Source organism: Plecotus auritus (assembly GCF_963455305.1).
Source record: "Plecotus auritus genome assembly, chromosome: 6".
Lineage (NCBI taxonomy): Eukaryota > Metazoa > Chordata > Mammalia > Chiroptera > Vespertilionidae > Plecotus > Plecotus auritus.
In genome coordinates, this window is record NC_137773.1 from 74189492 (window position 1) to 74204202 (window position 14711).

The following is a 14711-nucleotide window of genomic DNA, read 5'->3' on the forward strand; positions in this document are numbered from 1 at the left end:
TTTTTTTTTTTTTTTTACAATCTAAGGGAAAAGAGGTCAGTGCCCCGACGACATAGTCAGGTGTTACAAATTTCATGTGTTACAAATTCTTGCAACACACCAGTGTGCCCTAGCACACCAGTTGAAAATAGCTGCCCTATAGCAATGAGGTCATGACACTTGTAAAAATAAAATCTCGGATCTTGAACTGAATTTTACTAGTAGGAGAAACTTTAAATTTACCACTTTATTTTCATGCTTTTTTTTTTTTTTTTTTAATGGGCCACAACAAAGCAGGTCTGATAGCGAGTTGTCAGTCCACTCAGCAGTATAAGTTTGCACATAGTCAAACCATAGAAGAGAAACATTGTATTGAATTTTGACATTAAATATTCCCAGAAGGACAGTGCACATATTCCTGTCCAAAGAAGGATTACTTATGAGTGTTTCAATTTCTATTGTAATCTTTGATGCAGCTCAAATCAACAGAAGGATAGCTTTAGAAGTGAAAGATGGTTACACGAAAATTGTATGATATTCACTCAACCTCAAATTGACAGTAACAGATTGTTACTAGGATATACACAGTTCACTACAAAGAATTATGTGTCCTTTCTGTCCTTGGCTGTGAAGTTAAACTATCTGCACAGGAGTCAACTTTTTGTTAGTTTTTGGAACATCATTTAAAAACATAGTTTAGTCTATAATACAAGAACTGGTATATTGTTCTTGCCTTTTACTAAATTTTCCCATTTTTAAAATAAACAAAAATTCATAAATGTTTAAAATTCAAATGGTTGCAGTTTTTCTATTTTTTTTTGTTTAAATTTATTTATTGGGGTGACATTGGTTTGCAGTGAATTGTGCACCCACCTATTTTTCTATCACTGAAGAAAACTTGTATTTACAGTAGCAGTTCACTGCATTACACTACAGAGTAGAACAGGGGAAAATTGCATATAATATTCTAATCTCAACTTTGCCACATCTTATAATCAAATTTATTAACTTTCTTTTAGTATACTCACTCTTTGCACACAGCCACAACAATATACATTTACAGTTTAGTAGATAAAAAAGCATAAAAGCACTGTTTGTACATAAAACATTTACAAATACACTGAGTCCTCTTTATAATATAAAAATATTGAATTGAATGTATTGTAATTCAAGTGCTGAACAGACTGTTCATATGTATCTTACTTAGGTTTATATTTATTTTTAATCTAAAAAGGGTTAATTTAAATGAATACTCACACTTGTATTTTTTTAAATTGTGAATTTTGTCATTTTACATACATGAATTACAGTTAAATATATTAAATATGAATCTAATTAAGTGTACCCACTGGCTTTACTTTTCTTGAGATTAAACTGAATATTAGAGATTTTATGTAAGTTGTAAAAAGTCCCAAATTGTTTATAATTTTCCCCATTAACTACCATATTTTAAATGAAATCTGTCGAATAACAAAAGCTAATATTAATACTATTCCCTGAATTTTAACTCATTTTTTGTCACATTTTAATTTATAAAATTTGGCAAATGATATTACCTTTAATGTACACATTTCTATATCTTGAGCAGTAGTGGACCTCAGTTTGTAATTCTGCTTTAGAATAGTTGATTAAAATGCCACATCTATAATTAAATGCCCTTCTTGAACATTTTTTCCAGAAAAAAATATAGTATTATATAATTACTATCAATCATTCTATATGTATTTATGTGTGCACACATGCATGCATATGTATATGCATATGCATATGCAAATGTATGTGTATATGTATATTTAATAAAAGCAGAATGTTTTTACTTCCAAATCACTAAAGACTAGATAAGTATATTTTTTTCAAAGAAGTATATACTAATATCAAATGCATTTTTATATCTTTACGGATATCTAAAGAAATTCTAGTTTCATATTATCTGTAAAATTTTAATATAGTTTATTATAATTGTAGTTTGATGGGTTACTAGAGAAAGTCTCATCAGCATGCAGAAATGTTATGTCGCAGTGGTTTGGAGAAAGTCAGAAACCAGAAAAAAAGAACACACTCATAGGTGATGAAAAGAAACTCTATATTTGCATCATATGTCAACACCACCTATTGTTTGAAAAGCAAAGTTCACATTCTGAAATGTCAAGAAGTGGAATAAGTCAAGGATGGAAAACAGAAGAAAAAGACAGGGTTACTAGCTTGAGAGAACTAGAGCAAATGTGATGAAAGAGCAAATGCTGATAACGCTGTCAGAAAGAGCAAAGCACAGAAGTTTGAGATGATTGTGTCAAAGACGTGACCTTGGCAATTTTAAAAGGAGATAATATAAAGGGGTGTACCTAGAAATGTCTCAAGAGGTCTCAGCGGGCAAGGCAGGGGAAAGAGTCATCAACACAGCCCATATAATGAAGTCCCAAGAGATGAAGAAATTGAAAGAGAAATGGCAGAACTAGACAGTGCATAAAAATTCTAAAGGAAATAGAAGAAACTTATAAAAGCAATATTTCTGCTTCACTCTAATACCAAAACATTTCTACTAAAAACACTTTTTAAGATAAGATCACAAAGTATATCTTTGGTGGTTTTTAGAATAGAGGCCACTATTGAGGAATACAAAAATTATTAATTTGGACAATTTCTATTAATCTGTAGCCAGAGTTCCTCACCTTTCTGCCACAGCTGATTTTTTTTTTTTCAGGATAAATTGGTAAAACAGGTCTATGAATTAAAAATAAATTTAGGCTTTATTATTATACTAGAGGCCCAGTGCATAAATTTGTGCACCATTGGGGTCCCTCGGCCTGGCCTGCAGGATCAGGCCAAAACCGGCTCTCCAACATCCCCCGAGGGGTCCCAGATTGTGAGAGGGTGCAGGCCAGGCTGAGGGACCCCACTGGTTCAGGATCGGGGCTAGGGAGGCACGTGGGAGGTTGGCCAGTTGGGGAGGACTGTGGGAGGGCTCAAGGGCATGTGGGGCCCATCTCGCTAAGTCCCAATTGGCCGGACCCCAGCAGCAAGCTAACCTACTGGTCAGAGCATCTGCCCCTGGTGGTCAGTGCATGTCATAGCAAGCAGTTGAGCGGCCTTAGCATATCATTAGCATATTACACTTTGATTGGTTAAACGGACTACCAGATGACCGGACACTTAGCATACTAGGCTTTTATTATATAGGATTATTACATTTAAAAGGTGATCTCTTTGTTATAGTCAGAATTTTAGTTGTGGGGGAATTTAGAAAGTTTTTCCTAAAAGGACAAACTCTCCAGGGATCAATTGTGCTTTTATAATCTTTCCATCTAATTCTGGTGTTTTACTTTGTCCTCCCAAAAATGGCTCTTTCCTTTTATTAAGGCTGATCATAGTTCATCTGCTGACATTTCCCCTTTTCTATCCAGGGACCCAGGGCAGAAAACTATTTCTAGTCCTTATAGATTATTTTACATAGTTTCTTAAATAGTTTTTATACAATTTGTGTTAGGAAATATAAGACTCAAACTCTATCACTGCAATTCAATATAAGTCCCTCTATAATATTGCTAACCTATATATATAAAGGTTTTACTTAGCAATACCACTAGGGAGGTACTCTTTTTTTTTTTAAAGCATTAGCTACCATCTCTGGGCAGTTCTAATTCTAGGAATAGCCCTCCTTTATCTTTTCTTCAACTATTTGTGAAGCCTCCATCATTGGCTGAAAGCAGTAAAAGGCATTAAACATACTGGTGTGAACAAATCAGACACAGTTCTTGCCTTCGCAATATTTAAAATTTAGAGGAAGAGGGAGGCATTATATAAAACATTTAGAAAAATAACTGTAACCCGGATGTCAACTGGTGTCCCCATGTTCCATGAGATACACTGAGCTTGAATCCCATTCCATGACCTAGGGTGGTCCACCACTTCCCCCTAAATCTTTGCACATGGCTGGAACTTTGAGACAGTGATTGTCCCCGGAACTAAACATCTGCTTTTTTGCCTACTCTGTTCTAAAGTAAGGAATGCACATAGGACAGACAACATTTCCCTGGACTCCCACCTATACGAAGACAAAAACCACAAGTTCCAGTGTACTAGTAATTGAGAAAACTTCTAAAGAATTTTATCAAGGCAAAGGAGAGGTTTACATTGCACTTTAGAAAATTGCCTCAAATGAAAGATTTCATTTAGCTATTTATCTGATGACTTTTTTACTTGCTTCAAGTTTCAGAGAAGTGTGGTAGAGCTGCTGAGATCTTACTAAAGCCAATGTCATTCAGCAACCTTTGTTCTGTGTGTTTGTAGGTGGGGGTAATGATATAGATGCAAAAGGGGATTTATTTGATGTATAAATTTGAATAATAATGGAACAAAATAAAAATGAATCTCATATTAAAAAGTTGTTAAGTTTACAAATTTATCCTTGAATTTCTGTTAATATTTACTTTTTTTCATCTGTGATAGGCTATTAGCAACATAAAATGTTTGTGTTCTTGTGTTTTGAAATTTATCTAAAGGTCATGGCCAATCCATGAAAACTTTTAACTAACATTTTGTTTGGGGATATTTGGTATTCACAGGTAATATGTACTCATACCTCTAGCCCAGGTTATTGTTAGTTTGTAGCTAGGAATTTCATGGAAATCACTTTTGTTTTGTATTGTTTTTACTTCATCAGCATCCAAGGTCAAGACACCCTCTGTCTAACTGGAATAGTAGCTTCTGTTTTTGCTTTGCCGGTGTCAGCCATCACATGTTCTCCTAAGGGCTTAATCACAAGGAACAACAGCCTGTAATTATTGGAATCCAGAGTCTGGAGTCTTGGATTTACGTAGGGATTTCCTCCCCCACCCCCTAGTCTTACAGTCTGCTCAGGCCACATTATTGTATCTTGGGTCCTACTCAGGAAGTTATTAATAACTCTTAGGTACCAGATAATGGTAGTCACTTCCAAAGAGAAGACATCTTCACCTCTATCTGACCTTGGTGGATTTCTGCATTTTTGCTTTATCTAGCCTCTGTATAATTGCTTTGATTTTGCTGTTATCTCAGCCATGCTCTAAAAGCTAATTTTAAAAGAAAAATATTATTAATTCATATCAATGTGTTTTATGCTAGGTCGTTCTCAAGATAATGGCTCACCATTCCTCAAGAAATGGTCTTTCAAATCTTTTTGGCTTCTCTGTTATTGATCTTTCTCATTGGCCCTTCACACTACAGGTTTCAGGCTTCCATAATCATCTGTGAGTCTTACCCCTAACCTATTCCTTACTTTCCTTAAATTTGGTAGAATTGTATGCCAGTTATATTTAAAGATCAATTCAATCCAGGCCCTTAAAATCACCCATGAAATTCCCATGGCTTAGGTCTCTCCCTACACCCCAGCAAGCCTAACCTAACTAAACCAAACCAAATCAAAAATATTCTATAAGCTAATACTGAAACCACCTGTTAAAATAATAAAAATTAACCTTCTATATTCATATATAATATATGATTATAAATCATGGTAAGTTCTGTGAAGAAAAATAATCCTATCTAATAAAGAGGGAATATGCTAATTAACCATCACTCCATCACAAAGATGGCTGCACCCACAGCTGAGGCCAAGTTCCCATAAGGAGCCTTAACAAGCAATCAGCAGGGTCCTGAGGCTACACCCTCCCCCGCCCCTGTGGGGCTTGACTGGGGACCTCAGGCTGGCAGGGCTTGACAGGGGACCTCAGCCCACCTTCCACACCCAGCAGGGCTTGACAGGGGACCTCAAGGTGCGCTTTCTGTCCTGGTGCTGGGCTAGGGGACCTCAGGCTGCTCCCCCTGCCCCAGTGCCAGGCCAGGGGACCTCAGGCCACACCCCCACCAGGTGGGGCTTGACAGGGGACTTCAGGCCACACCCACCACCAGGTGGGACTTGACAGGGGACCTCAGCCCACCTTCCACACCCAGCAGGGCTTGACAGGGGACCTCAAGGTGCACTTCCTGTCCTGGTGCTGGGCTAGGGGACCTCAGGCTGCTCCCCCCACCCCAGCGCCAGGCCGGGGGACCTCAGGTCGTGCCCCCCACCTGGTGGGACTTGACAGGGGACTTCAGGCCGCGCTCCCCGCCCCAGCACTGAGCCAGGGGACCTGAGGCTGCACCCCCCTGCCGATGGAGCTTGACAGGGGACCTGAGTCTGCGCCCACCCCCCCCCCACCTGGTGGGGCTTGATGGGGGACCTCAGGCCACGCCCCCCCATCCTGGCGCCAGGCCAGGGGACCTGAGGCTATGATCCCTGGCCTGCGGGGCTTGACAAGGGTGGGACTAGCCAGGCCTGGCTCTATCCCAATGAGGGGTGGGGGGGCGGGCGGCCGGGTCTGGGTCTCATGCGATTTTGAGGCGCATGTGGGTGGACGGGGACTTGACTCTGGGTCCCGTGGTGTGCCCCAGACTCTGACAGGAGGAAGGTTTTCATATACATTTTACTAATTTTCTTTCATCTCTGACACTTCTATTATAGAGAAAGGGCAAATAGCAATATTAAATTATTTCCTCTAATTAATCCCCTTTTAATATGCATGAATTTTGTGCACCAGGCCACTAGTGGATACTATAATAAAAAATAACATATGCATTATTTGTTTTGGTGTGTCATGGAAAATCTCTTTGAACTAGTAACTTATTCTGAGTCTCTGGACAGAAAAAAAGAGGACTTATAGAATTCCTCTTTTACATATTAGAAATTAAAGTATTTGAAATTATTTTCTCATATAACTTTATTTTTCATCTCCCTATAAGGCCTTCAACTTTTTCTTAACCATCATTTTCAATTTTGCTATACAATCTTCATCATCCTAATGATTCTGAGCTAGAAATACATCAACTTGAGTCTCTTTATGTGACATATCCAGATTAACAAGAAACTCCTTCGCAGAGGGAAGGTGGGGTGGAGCAGGGGAGAGATTAACCAAAGAACTTAAGCATATATATATGTAATCCATGGACACAGACTATAGTGTGGTGAAAGTCTAGAAGGGTGCAGGGGAGTGGAGGCAGGTCAATGAGGGGAGAAAAGGGCACATCTATAATACTTTCAACAATAAAGATAATTTTTTAAAGAAACTCCTGAATTTGGTTATTACAAAGTACAGTAGAATTATTACTTCTCTTGATCTATACACTCTGTTTTTAATAGACATAGCCCACAGATTTATTTTACTTTAAAGTTGATCTATATTGAGTTTGATCATTCACGAGTTAGTTTTCTCTCAATTTATTTTGCAAAGCTAGAAACTGTAAATTATCATTAATTTCTATCAGTACAATTGATTAAATGTAATACATATGAATTATTCCTCTCAGAATTGTTACATATGAGAATTAAAAAACATATTTTGATGTTTGTAAAAGAACTGCCAATAAACTGATATAAACCTGAAAAGCAATATACTTTGTAAAAATTTTACAGTTTAAATGATCAATTATCTATTCTCTTCTTTTTTATTTTCCAGTCACCATATTAACTTGTGTACAAAGATAAAGGACTCCAAAATTAAGAGAATTTTTATAGCCCCACAGCAAAATATAATCTACTATACTTTTATCTTATTTATACTTATTGCTCTATTCTGTTCTTGGATTCAAGGATACAATATAGTAATTTGTAAAAACTCTTGGTAAAATCCATATACATATTGTGCCTCATGGGTTTCCAGGTCTTGGTGTAAAAAATCTACCCAATAATTATGTATGATTAATATGGAATGACCTTCTTTATAAAATTCATGTTGGACCCTAATGATCACTCTTTAATTATTAACATTTCTCAACCATTAAAAACAAAGTGTGCTCACAAGCAGAGAGATTACAAAAAGTACATTGGGAATATTCCTGGATTAGCCACTATTCCAGATTTAGTATATTCAAAAGTTATCTTTAAAAATAACCAATTAGCATAATATTCTCAAGATTCATCCATGTCTTCACAAATGGCAATGTCATATTTTATACATGACTGAGTAGTCCATACTACTATTTAAAGCTTAGTATCATATGGGGTTATTTATTCTGTTTGAAATATGTTTTTATTTTTTTTTATTTTTTTTTTCGATTTACATTATTTCTTTTTTTTTTTTTTTTTTTTTCAAATTTTTATTAAGGTATTATATGTGTACATATCTTACCATTGCCCTCCACCCCCACCCCACTCCCATACATGCCCTCACCCCCCAATGTTTTGCATCCGTTGGTTACTCTTATATACATGCATATAAGTCCTTCAGTTGATCTCTTATTTCCCCCACCTCTCCCTAACCTTACCACTGTAATTTGACAGTTTGTTTGATGCTTTACTGCCTCTGTAACTATCTTTTTGTTCATCAGTTTATAATGTTTTTCATTATCCCCAAATGAGTGGGATCATGTGGTATTTTTCTTTCATTGACTGGCTTATTTCACTTAGCATAATGTTCTCTAATTCCATCCAAGTGCCTACAAATGGTAGTAATTCCTTCTTTTTTACGGCAGCATAGTATTCCATTGTGTAGATGTACCATAGTTTTCTGATCCAGTCATCTGCTGATGGGCACCTAGGCTGTTTCCAAATCTTAGCTATTGTAAATTGTGCTGCTATGAACATAGGGGTGCATATATCCTTTCTGATTGTTGTTTCTGGTTTCTTAGGATATATTCCTAGGAGTGGGATTACTGGGTCAAATGGGAGTTCCATTTTCAGTTTTTTGAGGAAACTCCATACTGTTCTCCACAGTGGCTGCACCAGTCTGCATTCCCACCAGCAGTGCACGAGGGTTCCTTTTTCTCCGCATCCTCGCCAACACTTGTCGTTTGTTGATTTGTTGATGATAGCCATTCTGACAGGTGTGAGATGGTATCGCATTGTTGTTTTGATTTGCATCTCTCGGATAATTAGTGACTTTGAGCATGTTTTCATGTGTCTCTTGGCCTTCCTTCTGTCTTCTTTCGAAAAGCTTCTATTTAGGTCCGTTGCCCATTTTTTTATTGGATCATTTATCTTCCTTTTATTAAGTTGTATAAGCTGCCTGTAGATGTTGGAAGTTAAACCTTTATCAGTGATACCATTTGCAAATATGTTCTCCCATACAGTGGGGTTTCTTGTTGTTTTGTTGATGGTTTCTTTTGCTGTGCAAAAGCTTTTTATTTTGATGTAGTCCCATTTGTTTATTTTCTGTTTGGCTTCCATTGCCCTAGGGGCAGTATCACTGAAAAAGTTCTTTTGGCAAATGTCTGAGATTTTGCTGCCTGTGGATTCCTCTAGTATTTTTATGGTTTCCCGTCTTATATTTAAGTCCTGTACCCATTTTGAGTTTATTTTTGTGTATGGTGTAAGTTGGTGATCTAGTTTCATTTTTTTGCATGTATCTGTCCAATTTTCCCAACACCATTTATTAAAGAGACTGTCTTGACTCCATTGTATGCTCATGCCTCCTTTGTCAAATATTAAGTGCGCATATTGGTTTGGGTCGATATCTGGATTCTCTATTCTGTTCCATTGATCTATATGTCTGTTCTTGTGCCAGTACCAGGCTGTTTTGATGACAGTGGCTTTGTAATACAGCTTGAAATCTGGTATTGAGATCCCTCCTACTTTATTCTTCTTTCTCAGGATTGCTGTGGCTATTCGGGGTCTTTTTTTATTCCAGATGAATTTTTGGAGAGTTCTTTCTAGGTCTGTGAAATACCCCGTTGGTATTTTAATGGGGAGTGCATTGAATCTATAGATTGCTTTGGGTAGTATGGACATTTTAATGATGTTGATTCTACCAATCCATGAACATGGTATGTTCTTCCATCTGTTTACATCTTCCTCTATCTCTTTTTTCAGTGTCCTGTAGTTTTCCGCATATAGGTCTTTTACCTCCTTGGTTAGGTTTATTCCTAAGTATCTTAATTTTTTTGGTGCGATGGAAAATGGGATTGCTTTTTTAGTCTCTCTTTCTGTAAGTTCATTGTTGGTGTATAGAAATGCCATAGATTTCTTGGTGTTAATTTTGTATCCTGCTACATTGCCGAATTCATTTATTAAGTCTGTTAGTTTTTTGATGGAGTCTTTCGGGTTTTTTATGTACAATATCATGTCATCTGCAAATAAGGACAGCTTTACTTCTTCTTTTCCAATTTGGATGCCTTTTATTTCTTCTTCTTGTCTAATTGCAGTGGCTAATACTTCCAGTACTATGTCAAACAGGAGTGGTGAGAGTGGGCATCCCTGTCTTGTTCCTGTTCTTAGGGGAAATGGTTTTAGTTTTTGCCCATTGAGTATGATGTTAGCTGTGGGTTTATCATATATAGCTTTTATGATGTTGAGGTATGATCCTTCTATTCCCACCTTGTTGAGAGTTTTTATCAAGAAAGGGTGTTGGATTTTGTCAAATGCTTTTTCTGCATCAATTGATATGACTATGTGATTTTTATCTCTCAATTTGTTTATGTGATGTATCACATTTATTGATTTGCGGATATTGAACCATCCTTGCATTCCTGGGATAAACCCTACTTGGTCATGGTGTATGATCTTTCTGATGTACTGCTGGATCCTATTTGCTAGAATTTTGTTGAGGATTTTGGCATCTACATTCATGAGGGATATTGGCCTGTAATTCTCTTTCATTGTGTTGTCTTTATCTGGTTTTGGTATTAGGGTGATGCTGGCTTCATAGAAGGAGCTTGGAAGTGTTCCTTCCTCTTGAATTTTTTGGAATAGTCTGAGGAGGATAGGTTTTAGTTCTTCCTTGAATGTTTGGTAGAACTCTCCTGTGAAGCCATCTGGCCCCGGGCTTTTGTTTGCCGGAAGCTCTTTGATGACTGCTTCAATTTCTGCCATAGTTACTGGCATGTTGAGCTGTTTAGATTCTTCCTGATTGAGTTTTGGAAGGTTATATTTTTCTAGGAATATGTCCATTTCCTCCAGGTTGTCCAGTTTGTTGGAATAGAGTTGTTCGTAGTATTTTTTAACAATCCTTTGTATTTCGGCGGGATCTGTTGTTATTTCACCTCTTTCATTTCTGATCTTGTTTATTTGGGTCCTCTCCCTTTGCTTCTTGGTGAGCCTGGCTAGAGGTTCATCAATCTTGTTTATCCTTTCAAAGAACCAGCTCTTGGTTTTGTTGATCTTTTGTATTGTTTCTTTGGTCTCTATGTCGTTTATCTGTGCTCTGATCTTTATTATTTCCTTCCTTCTGCTTACACTGGGCTTTTCTTGTTGCTCTTTTTCTAACTCTTTGAGTTGTTGGGTTAGGTAATTTATTACCCCTGTTTCTTGTTTTTTGCAGTAGGCTTGTAGAGCTATGAACTTCCCTCTCAAGACTGCTTTCGCTGTGTCCCATAGATTTTGGATTGTAGTGTTTTCATTGTCATTTGTTGTCATGATGTTTTTTATTTCTTCTTTGATCTCTCTGGTAACCCAGTCATGGTTTAATAGCATGCTGTTTAGTCTCCATGTGTTTGATTTCTTTGGGTTGTTTTTATTGTAGTTGATTTCCAGTTTTATGCCACTGTGGTCTGAGAAGATGCTTGATATGATTTCTATCTTCTTGAATTTGAAGAGACTTTGCCTATGTCCCAACATATGGTCTATCTTTGAAAATGACCCATGTGCGCTTGAGAAGAATGTATATTCTGTGGCTTTGGGGTGAAATGTTCTGAAGATGTCAATTAATTCCATCTGGTCTAGTGAGTCATTTAGGATTGATGTTTCTTTGCTGATGTTTTGTTTAGAGGATTTGTCCAATGGTGATAGTGGGGTATTAAAGTCTCCTACTATGATTGTATTGCTGTCAATGTCTCCCTTGATATCCTCCAGGAGTTTTTTTATGTATTTGGGTGCTCCTATTGGGTGCATATATGTTTACCAGAGTTATTTCTTCTTGTTGGATTGCTCCCTTTAGTATTATGAAATGGCCTTCTTTATCTCTTGTTATGTCCTTCAGTTTGAGATCTAATTTGTCAGAAATAAGTATTGCTACCCCAGCTTTTTTTTCAGTTCCATTTGCCTGGAAAACCTTTTTCCATCCCTTCACCCTCAGTCTGTGTGCGTCTTTTTTTCTGAGGTGGGTTTCTTGTAGACAGCAGATATATGGGTCGTGTTTTCTTATCCAATCTGTTACCCTATGTCTTTTGATTGGGGCATTTAATCCATTTACATTTAAAGTTATTATTTATAGGTACTTATTTGTCGCCATTCCTATTCTTTACCCCTGTGTTACTTCTTCGCTTCCTGTTTCTTTCTTTCTTTCTTTCTTTTTTTTTTTTTTTTTTTTTTTACAGTAGACCCTTTAGCATTTCTTGCATTGCTGGTTTGGTGGTAATAAATTCCCTTAGTCCTTTTTTGTCTGTGAAGCTCCTGATTTCACCTTCAATTTTGATTGACAGCCTTGCTGGGTACAGTATTCTTGGATTCAGACCCTTCCTTTGCATGACTTTGTATATTTCATTCCATTCCCTTCTGGCCTGATGAGTTTCTGTTGAGAAATCAGTTGCTAGTCTGATGGGGGTTCCTTTGTATGTAACTTTCTGTCTCTCTCTTGCTGCTTTTAAGATTCTTACTTTGTCGTTGGTGTTTGCCAATTTAATTATAATGTGCCTTGGCGTCGGTCTTTTGGGGTTCATTTTGCTTGGGACTCTGTGAGCTTCTTGGATTTGTGTGGGTTTTTTCTTCCCTATATCTGGGAAATTTTCTGTCATTATTTCTTCAAAGAGGTTTTCTATTCCTTGCTCAGCTTCCTTTCCTTCTGGAACCCCTATTATGCGGATGTTGTTTTGTTTCGTGTTGTCCCAAAGTTCCCTTAGACTCTCCTCCTGCCTTTTAATTTTTTTTTTCTAGAAGTTGCTTTTCTTGGGTATTTTTTTCCATCTTGTCTTCTAGCTCACTGATGCGGTCCTCTGCTTCTTCTAGTCTACTCTTGATGCTTTCTATTGAGTTCTTTACAGCAGCGATGTCATTTTTCATTTCTTCTTGGTTCTTCTTCATTTCCTCTTGGTTCTTGCTCATATTGTCGAATTTGTCTTCCATCCTTTTCAGCCACCTTATGACCATTTCTCTGAATTCTTTTTCTGGAAGGTTGCTTGCCTCCATTTCGTTTACTTCCTTTTCTGGTGATGCCTGCTTTTCTTTCATATGCGGGCTGCTTCTTTGTCTCCCCATGGTCTCTCTTCTCTGGGTGTCTGGTTATGTAGTTCTCTCTCTCCTGGGTTGATTTAAAGGCACAAAATACAGCACTACCAGGTACAACTCACAAGGCACTGAACAGGAATGTATTCACGATATTAATAACCTCCAATAAAGGTGACCACCAGAGAAAGGCAAATTAGGTGATAGGAGAGAAAGAAGAAGAGGAAAAAAGAAAGAAAGAAAGAAAAAAAGAAAAAAGGAGTGTGAAAATGAAATTGGGAAAAGGGAAAGTAAAGAGAAAAAAAAAAGTAAGAGACAAGAAATTGACTAAGAGAGAAAGGGGAACAGACTATATATATATTGGGGATAAAACTCCAATAGAACAATCACTAATCCCAGCAAATGCCAGCAACAAGTGCCTGGGGATTAGTACAAACTACAACACCAACTAATATGGAGTGAGGCAAGGTTAAGCTGAAGCACAAAACAAACAAAAGAATAAACAAAAGAAGAATAAGCAAAACAATCTCACAAAAAAAGCATAAAAATTGGATATAATCTACATTCAAGCAAACAACAACAAAAGGACAGAGATAAGGACAAGTTTATGGATAACTCAGACAGCGAAGGGAGAGGTGTATGTGGACTTGGAGCAGGGGATTGGAGATTAGATATGTAAGTAGGGTGAAATTTTAACAAGGGGTAAACAGAAAGAATAGGGAAAATCTAAAGCAGTAAAAGGGTAAGACAAACAGGACACTGAAAAGGGGGAGGTTAGGAAGAGAGTGATGGCCTAAAGGTAGAGTTGAGATAGAGTAAAACGATGCTAAAGGAAAGATAAAAAATAGAATGTAGAACCCTAATCCCAAAATAAAATGAAGAGAAAATAAAATGACACTTTAAAAAAAAAAAAAAAAAAAAAAGATAAAATAGCAGTAGTAATAATACGGATTGAAAATAAAAATGTAATCATTAAAAAGGCAAAATCAAGTGATGAAAAAAGAAAAAAAAGATTCTTGATTAAAAGATGCAAAAAATGAAAATTAAAAAAAAATAAAAAAATAAAAAAAATAAAAGGTAAAAATAAAATGTGGAGTAGTGAAGGTCATTCACTTCCTCTGTTTTTCTGTTTGGCACGCCTGTTTCTCAGTCCAGACAGTATTGCAGTTCTCTGCGATCCACTGCTCTTCGGTGTTGTAAGCCAGTCCTGATTTTAAGCAGGCGGTGTGTCTTAATTTCTCGTATTCCTTTATTTTTGATTACACAAGAGTCAATTTGTGATTCAGCCCCTGGGTGGCAGTGTTTCTGGATTGACTTCCGGGTCTATCTATGGCCTCTCTAGGGAGTGTTAGAGCCTTCTTTCCCTGTGGCACTCGGGCCTGTGGGAGTGGTCTGCCTCAGAGCTGGCTCTCTGATGGTCACTCCCCGCTCCGATCCCCAGGTTCCAGAAAAACAACCTTCCCCTGCAGTCTCCCAGGGTGTCCCCAACTGGGTGATCCTATGTATTGGGCTTAGTAATCAGAAGCAAGGATTTGAAGAGGAAAAAGCCCAAGTGTGCGAACTCCGGGACTGCGAGTGAGCCCAGGCACCCAGGGAGCGCACGGGCTGCGCGTAAGTCTGGACTGCC